This window comes from Hordeum vulgare, chromosome 3H (genome assembly GCF_904849725.1).
Source record: "Hordeum vulgare subsp. vulgare chromosome 3H, MorexV3_pseudomolecules_assembly, whole genome shotgun sequence".
Taxonomy (NCBI): Eukaryota; Viridiplantae; Streptophyta; class Magnoliopsida; order Poales; family Poaceae; genus Hordeum; species Hordeum vulgare.
Genome location: NC_058520.1, coordinates 69919762 through 69928702, shown reverse-complemented (window position 1 = coordinate 69928702; position 8941 = coordinate 69919762).

Below are 8941 nucleotides of genomic sequence, written 5' to 3'. Positions count from 1 at the left end.
TGATTTCAAACCCGAGAAAGAACTTCAACTCCCCCATCATTGACATCTCGAACTTTTCGGTCATTAGTGCAACAAATTCTTCATTGAAAGAAATGTTAAGAGAGCAAAAATTAATATCATCAACATATAGTTGGCATATGAATAACTCCCCTTTGACCTTCTTGGTAAAAAGAGTGGGATCAATTTTCCCAATCTCAAACCCACAATCTTGCAACAACTCAGTAAGGTACTCATACCACGCACGTGGGGCTTGTTTAAGGCCGTAGAGTGCCTTTCTGAGCTTGTATACATGATTGGGGGAATTTGGGGTCCTCGAATCCCGGGGGTTGTTTAACATATACCAACTCATTTAGAGGACCATTCAGAAAAGCACTCTTCACATCCATTTGTTGTAATTTAAAATCATGATGTGAATCAAAGGCTAAAAGCATGCGAATGGATTCAAGATGAGCGACAGAAGCAAAGGTTTCACCGTAGTCAATACCCTCGACTTGGGAGTAGCCTTGTGCCACCAGTCTTGCTTTGTTCCGAACGACCACACCATTTGCATCCTGCTTGTTCTTGAAGATCCACTTGGTCCCAATGACATTATGTTCCTCTGTTGGTCTTGGCAATAATTCCCAAACTTGATTGCGCTCGAAGTTGTTAAGTTCATCATGCATAGCTTCAAGCCATTCCTCATCATCAAGTGCATCAACTACCTTTAGGGATTCAACACACGAAACAAATGCGTGATGCATACAAAAGTTTGATAATTGTTTACTAGTGGTTACCCCCTTGTTGAAGCTACCAAGCACATTCTTGAGGATATGTTGTGGAAGTGCGCTATATCGACTAGAGGGGGGTGAATAGGAGATTTTGAGAATTTCATCACTGAGGAAATTCCTTTTGAGGAAATTCCTCACTGATGACTAAATTACAGCGGAAACAGTAAAGGATCAGAAGTGCAAAGTTTCACAACAGCAGTTTTTCAGAGTGAGGAATGTGAAAACAGATTGCACTGTGAGCAGGCACACAGAATACAGATGAGGATTAACTGACGTGAAGAATTTGGGGTTGAGGAAATTTAGAGAAATTCTTCAGCAAATTCTTCAAACAGTAGCAGTGAAAGTCATCAACACATAATTCGAGGAAAGTAAGGAGTTGAGGAATAAGAACCCGTTTCTCAGTGGAGACAGTCGTTGATGACCCAGTTCCAACTACTGTGACAGTCGTACATCTGGTTTGGAGCGGCTTGGTATTGAAACCAAAGGACACACAGTCCCGGGACACACAGTCCCTACTGTGTTCTCCTTGGGCTAAGAACACACAGTCCTCGCCCAACACTCGTGGTAAGTCTTCAGGGCAGACTTCCAAACCCTCACAAACTTGGTCACCCGGCGATCCACAATTGACTGCTGGAAAGCTCTAGACCATGACGCCTAACCGTCTGGAGGATGCACAGTCCTCAAAGGTAAAAGGCTTCAGTCCCACACAGGAACAACTTCTTCAGTGATGCTCAATCACTAGGTTTGGTTTGTGGTTTCGGTGTATGGGATATTTCCTCACTGATGAATTACTCTCGAAGACTCTGAGGAATTGGGTTGCTCTTATGACAAGTGTCAGTTTCTAACGGAGCAACCAACCAGCTAATGGTTGTGGGGGCGGCTATTTATAGCCTGGGAGCATCCCAACATGATTTGACACTAATGCCCTTAAATAATATGGCCGTTGGTGTGGATAAGACCAATGACATGGCGTGGCTATCGAAACGGTTGGAACCCTCAACTGTGAGAGTCCTCATGTCACTCGTATTCCTCACTTGAGGCTTTTGGTAGGATTAGGCTTGGGTTGAGCATCATGAGGAAATTCATTCCAAAGTGTAACTTTGACCCCCTTTAACAGTACGGTGTTCCTATTACTCAAATGCGAAGAAAATAAAACAGAAAGAGTAAATCTTCATGCTTCAAAGTCTTCAAAATGATTTTCTTCACGACACACCGAATTCCTCGATTTCAGTATCTTCATGAGGAATATCAATTTCATCACAGATTCCTCGCGATTCATTTCTTCAGCTTCAGACCAATTTCTTCAACCGAAGATATATATTTTTAGGGGTCGATATTCTTCAAATATCTCAAAGTCCTCAATGACTTATAGATCCTGTGTACACTCATAAACACATTAGATACTTAACCTATAAGTCTTCAAACCACCAAAATCACTAAGGGGCACTAGATGCACTTACATGTTGTCGAATACGGAGTTTGTTGGCATTCTTGGCAGCACGACGCTCCATAATTTCCTTACTCGATTAGGAAGGAGATTCTTCGTGAATGCTTTGAGCACTGTCTTGAGCTTTCTCACCAGATAGCTGTTGATCTTGTGGATGCACTTTGTCTAGAGCAGCCTCAGAATCTGGAGCAAGATCTTGGACATCATTTGGTATGGCACCATCTTCATGAGGTTGATCTTGTCCATGATAAGATTCATCGGGTTGAGGGTCTTCATTTCCTCCTTCGGAAGCGGATGGGTCAGGTGAGGGTGATGGTTCTACTTGAGTAGAACATTGTCCTTCTCCTTCGGCCACAAGGGGTTCCTCAATGGGGAGGATTTGACCAATCCCCATTCTTCTTATGGCTTGAGGAGGAATTTCATCACCTACATCACAAAGACCACTTTGCTCCACTTGGGAGCCGTTATTCTCATCAAAATCCACATTACACGTCTCCTCAATGAGTCCGGTGGGCTTGTTGAGGACACGGTAAGCATGGGAGTTTGTAGCATAACCAACAAATATGCCCTCTTGAGCTCTTGCTACGAATTTAGACAAACGAACATTTTTCTTGAGTATGAAACACTTACAACCGAACACCCAGAAGTACTTGAGGTTGGGCTTGTTCCCTGTAAGGATCTCATACGGAGTCTTGTTCAACCCTTTGCAGAGGTAGAGCCGACTGGATGCATGACAAGCGGTACTAATGGCTTCAGCCCAGAAGTTAGATTGACATTTGAATTCTGCCATCATGGTTCTTGCCGCGTCCATCAAGGTCCGGTTCTTCCTTTCCGCAACACCATTCTGTTGAGGGGTATAGGGTCCTGAGTATTGATGTTTGATCCCCTCATCACTAAGAAACTCATTTAGGATGTAATTCTTGAACTCGGTGTCGTTGTCACTTCTAATCATCAAAATCTTTGCTTCATGTTGACGTTGAGCTTCATTAGCAAAGTCGATGACACTTTGCTGAGTCTCACTCTTCTTTTTGAAGAAATACACCCAAGTGTATCTTGAGTAGTCATCCACAATCACCAAGCAGTATTTTCTTCCCCCAAGACTGTCAAAAGCGGGAGGCCCAAAGAGATCCATGTGAAGGAGCTCCAAAGGCCTTTTTGAGTATATGACAGTTGTGGGACGGTGAGCTGTTTCGTGAAGCTTTCCCTCAATACAAGCACTACAAGCACGATATTTGGCAAAACTCACATTTGTTAGTCCACGAACGTGGTCCCCTTTTAGGATACTTTGCAAAGATCTCATATTGACATGGGCTAGTCGGCGATGCCATAGCCAACCCACATCAACTTTAGCCATTAGACAAGTCGCGGTCTTAGTAGGTCGCTCCGAGAAGTTCACTACATAGAGACCATTCTCGACATATCCAACAAAGTCTACTTTAAGAGTCTTGCTCCACAAAAGAGCCACGGTATCAAGATTAAAGAATGTGGCAAAGCCCATAATAGCAAGTTGTCGAACAGAAAGCAAATTGTATGCAAGGGACTCAACAAGCATGACCTTCTCTATAGATAAATCTTGAGAGATGACCACCTTACCAAACCCCATTACATTACACGTTGAGGCATCAACAAATTGGACATGGGTGGGCATAGATGGGATTGGATGCACATCAACCACCAAGTCTTTGCTCCCGGTCATATGATTTGTCGCTCCACTATCGAGCAACCATGACACCCCACCGAAAGCAAACTCCTGCACGAGATCAATGCTTGTATTTAGGTACCCATTTTTGGATGGGTCCTTTCATGTTAGAAACAAGGGTCTTAGGAACCCAAATGGCCCACTCAATGTACTCATAGTAAAAACCAACAAATTTGGCATAAACATGCCCATCACTAGCACGACATAATATGTAGGAGGGGTTGAAATCGCCAGCCATGTTGGTGGGAGTTTTGCCCTTCTACACATTGTCACCTCCTTCCCCGTTCTTCATCTTCTTATGAGTACTCTCACCCTCTTGGACAAAGATGTCCTTGAGTGAGGATGAAGGCTTGGTCTTGTTTTTGTTTTTCTTCTTAGACTTGGTTGCAAACACAACTCCTTTAGTTTCTGCAACTTCCTTTTGATTGCTCAAAAGATCATTTAGATTCTTCTCCCCTTGGATGCATGTAGCAAGGCTCTTTTTGAGTTGTTCTTTCAACTTTGCATTTTCCTCCATAAGATGCTCATGGTCACAACAAGAGTTAGTGACACATGCATTATCAATTAAAACAAAAGGAGGACAGGTTGAAATCTCCTTGGTTAGTTTTGTTTGGAGTTGATCGTGAGACTCCTTAAGGGAGAAATGAGCACTTTTCAAGGCCTTGCGAGCCTCGTCAAGTATGTCAAAATCTTTCTTGAGTCTATCATGATCAACCCCAAGAGCAATTTTTTCATTATTAAGCACACGAGTGAGAACACTAGCATGATCAAGATTCTTTTGCAGGTTAGCATGGTCAACGTTGAGTGACTCCTCAAGAGCCAAACGAAGACCACACTCTTCTTCTAGGGCAATCGATAGTTCTGCTATCTCATCTGCATAATCACGACTATGTTCTTGCATTTTAGAGATAGTATCCTCATGAGTCTCAATCTGATCATTTGCTTCACCAAGTTGTTCCAAAAGAGCAACAAAATGTCTTTTGGTTTCACCCTTGATCTTACATAGGAATTTGTCAAACTCATTCTCATCAAGCTCTACTACTTCACTATTATCAACACAATCTAAAAATGAAGGAGAAGTAGTGGTAGTAGTCTTGATGTTTGGGATTACCTTATTGATACCTTTGGCCATGAGGCACTTGGCAATATGGTTCTCGTTGGTGGCGCCAAAGAGGGATACCTTTGGGGAGGAGGTGGAAATAGCAACAGTGGCCGTTGCCATTCCCTCACGACCTGCATCATCTTCATCATCATCAGAGGGATACTCTTCATGGGCCACCAAGCCCCTTGGGTGAGTCTTCTTGGTGAAGGTGTTCTTGCTAGGGAAGGACTTGGGCCTATCCTTGCGGATGAGCTTGCCCCCGTTGTCCTCCCTCTTATCATAGGGACACTCTGCAACAAAGTGACTTACATTGCCACAGTTGTAGCATGTCCATACCCGTTGTTTGTTCTTGAATCCATTTGAGTTGTCCTTAGAGAAATTGGGTCTTGAGTTCCTCTTGTTTCCCCAAAACTGCCTTGAAGCAAGGGCCATGTGCTCATGGTATGCGTACTTTGTATCTTCGGGGAAGCCATCTTCTTCTTCCTCATCTTCATCAACAATAGCCTTGGACTGTAAGGCAAGGTTGGGTGAAGTTGTTTTTGACCGAACACGAGCAAGAGCATTGTCGGCGGTCTTGTTCATAATATCCATAGCGATGAACTCATCCAACACTTCGCCTCAGGACAAGGAGTGAAAATCTGGTCTTTGTCGAATAACAGAAGACATGGCTTTGTTGAAAGGCATGATGGCCTTAATAACCTTGCGCTTGATCGAGGTGTCATCTGTATCTTTGCTCCCATGGTCCTGGAGAGCAACGGCGAGTGCAGTCACCCTTCGATAGAGATCACGGGGATCCTCATCTTCAAGCATCATAAACTCATCAGCCTGATCAAGGACCACTTCAAAGTTAGACCGTTGAATGCTCGAGCTTCCCTTGTATAGAACCGTGATATGCTCCCAACACTCCTTTGCACGAGTGAAGGGACGCAAGTGTGGAAGATCTTCTTGTGGGACAGCAGATTGAAGGATTAACAAAGCCGAATGATTGTATTGGTTGTCCGCCTCTTCTCTTAGGGTAAGGTTCATTAGATCATGAGGGTGCCTTGCTCGATGATTCTCCAAAGATTTGTTGAGATGTGATTCAAATGAGACTTAATGGAGAAAACCCAGTTAGCAAAATCACCTTTAACAAGTTTAGGAGGAGGACCTAAGTTATTAATATGCGGGGTAGGAACCGGTCCTCCATAGACCGAAGGAGGAGGAACCGAAAAAAATGTTCCAGTTCCATTCTTACCATGAGGGGAGGAGGTTTGAGTGCCTTTAGCCATTTCCTTGTCGGAATTGGCCTCCGACATCGATGAGGTGGGTTTGACCACAAGCACCGGGTCGGGAGAATTCCTCATCCCCATAAGTAATTCCTTAAGCATGGATTTGACTTCGGTTGTCACGGATGTTTTGAGTAAGGCCATGGCCTCATTCAAATCATCACGTGTGACCGAAGCCACCTCCACACCCTCGGACCCTTCGGCCCCAACCTCACTGTCGTGGGTATAAGTCTGACAGTAGATGTATGGGGTACGAAAGGATGGGCAGAGCCTTAGCTACGGCGAGGTTGTATGAGTTCAGGCCCCTCTACGGTGGAGGTAAAAGCCCTACGTCTCAGTCTTCTTGGGGGCTTGATGTCGAGTGGAATATGGATTACAGTGAATTGCTAACCCCTGGACCAGTGGGGAAGGGCGACTTATATAGAGTGTGCTGCCCTTCACAACGGTTCGGTGCGCAGGGGTAGAGTAGTGGTGGTTAAATGTATATGTTACAGGTAACATATGCCTTAAATGCTAATAAAGGTACATGAAAGCGTATGACCGTTGCCCTCCTGGGGGGTTACGAAGTACAGAGTGGAATCCAGTCGGTACGTTTGATACGCTCCGAATGCTCATTTCCCACTGGATGATGGAGGAATCGTCACCGACTGGATGAAGGGAAGTCCTTAATTCAGTCGGAACTGACTAAGGGCCTTGTCCTTTATGAAGGGTAGTCTTTGTGTAGGACCTATAGGGCAGGCCTATGACCCTACCCTAGGACTATAACCCCATCATTAGTCCCCGAATGGATCGGGGTTGGAATGACGAAGCGATGCTTGGAGTACGGATCCGACTGGTATGGAAGCGACTTTGGCATTGTTTTCCTCGATCCATTTTATCCTCTTGACCAGTGATCCGAGTGGATATATCTGTGAAACGAACCGTCAGGGACCGAGTGCTTTCGTGGAATCTTTTGACGTGACCAGTCAACTGACAGCGGCGGATTTTCTGGGATCCTCAAATTTCGGTTGCCGCGCGCTCAGCGGGGATGACGACATCGCAATCGAGTAGTATCTGCCGCCTAGATTTCCGCGCCTTCATCTCCTCCACTAATATCGCAGCAACTGGTCGGGGGATAAGATTTCGGGGCCACCTGCTAGTGACCCAGTGGGAACCTTATTTAAACCTCTACAGCGAGGGTTTTTCGTTGCACTCGCCTGATAGCTCGCACTTGCCTCGCTTCTCTCGCGGCCTCCTGCCCATCCCAAGCTCCTTCCTTCCCCTCCTCCCCCGCGGATCTACAGCCTCCATCATGACGAAGGGGCAGACGAGCAAGCTCGAGGCGTGGAAGAAGAAGAAGGCGGCGACTCCGGCTCAGCGGCGGCAACGAGCACTGCCGGCGGGTTGGATCCAGGGGGATTTCCTCCCCTCCACGGTGACGAAGGAGGACATGCTGGAGCTGGTGGAGCAAGGCATGATCGAGCACAAGACGTGGAGGCTGCCGGCGGAGGGCGAGACGGAGACGGCGCCCCAGGAGGGGGAGCGCGTCCTGCTACTCAGTCACGTGTACCGAGGCTTCTCTCTGCCTCCTCATCCCTTCTTCACAGGTATAATGAACCACTTTGGAGCGCAGCTCCACCATTATCCTCCCAATGCAATAGCTCATCTCTCTGCCTTCGTCGTGCTGTGCGAGTGTTTTATCGGCTGTCCTCCCCATTGGGGGCTCTTCAAGCACATCTTCTCTGCTAGATCTCAAACCATCAAAAGACTTAGCCAGTCGGACGACAAAACTCACCTCCTCCAGCTCTGCGGAGGCTTAGGCTTCCAAAAGAAAAGTAAAAGTAGCTATCCCGCTTTTCAGTTGTATGAATCCGTTAGGAACTGGCAGTCGACTTGGTTCTAGTGCCAGGACGTTGTGTTTCCGAATGCCGCAACTAGACTGCCACCTTTTAGCCTAGACCGTCCGGCTCCGCCTAGGCAGCTTACGCTCACGAAGATGGAGAAGATCCAGATCCAGCCTCTGGTCGATGCGCTGGTAGAGGTTGTCCGAAAGGGAGTCACTGGCATAGATTTGCTGGAGATTTTTCTGGGTCGGCGTATCCAGCCTTTGCAAGCTCGACACCACGCCATGTGGCACTACGCGGGGCCTGAGGACTCCACTCGGACTAACCCCGAGTGCGTGGCCGGGGAGCTTGTGACGTCGTGGGTCCGCAACATCACAAGCGCCTGCGACAACCCCAGAGGAGCCAGGCGAGTGAAGCCCTTCCGCGCAGACAACCCTCCTCCGAATGAGGTGAGTATAACTTGTCGAGTGCACACAATTGTCTTAGATTTATCGCTTTTTCTTTTATCACTATCTGACGTCTGATGTTGTCGACTGTATCTCGTGCAGGCGTGGACCAACTGGTTTTCTCCCGTCTCGAACGGGAATCCGGCTGAGGAAGAGGAAGGCAGCAAGGAGGGCAGCGTGGAGAGCGTCGAGTACGTCTCCGACAGTGGGGAGACGGAGGAGGAGTCCGAAGAAGAAGAGGGAGAAGATGAGGAATAGAACCCATCACGAGAGCCTCGAACTAAACGCCGCCACGAACCCGTGGCTCCGTCAGCTCCTCCAGCGGCCTCAAGTGACCCGCCAACTCCTCCTGTGGTTCTGAGTGCCTTGCCAGCTTCTCCCGTGGTTCCGAG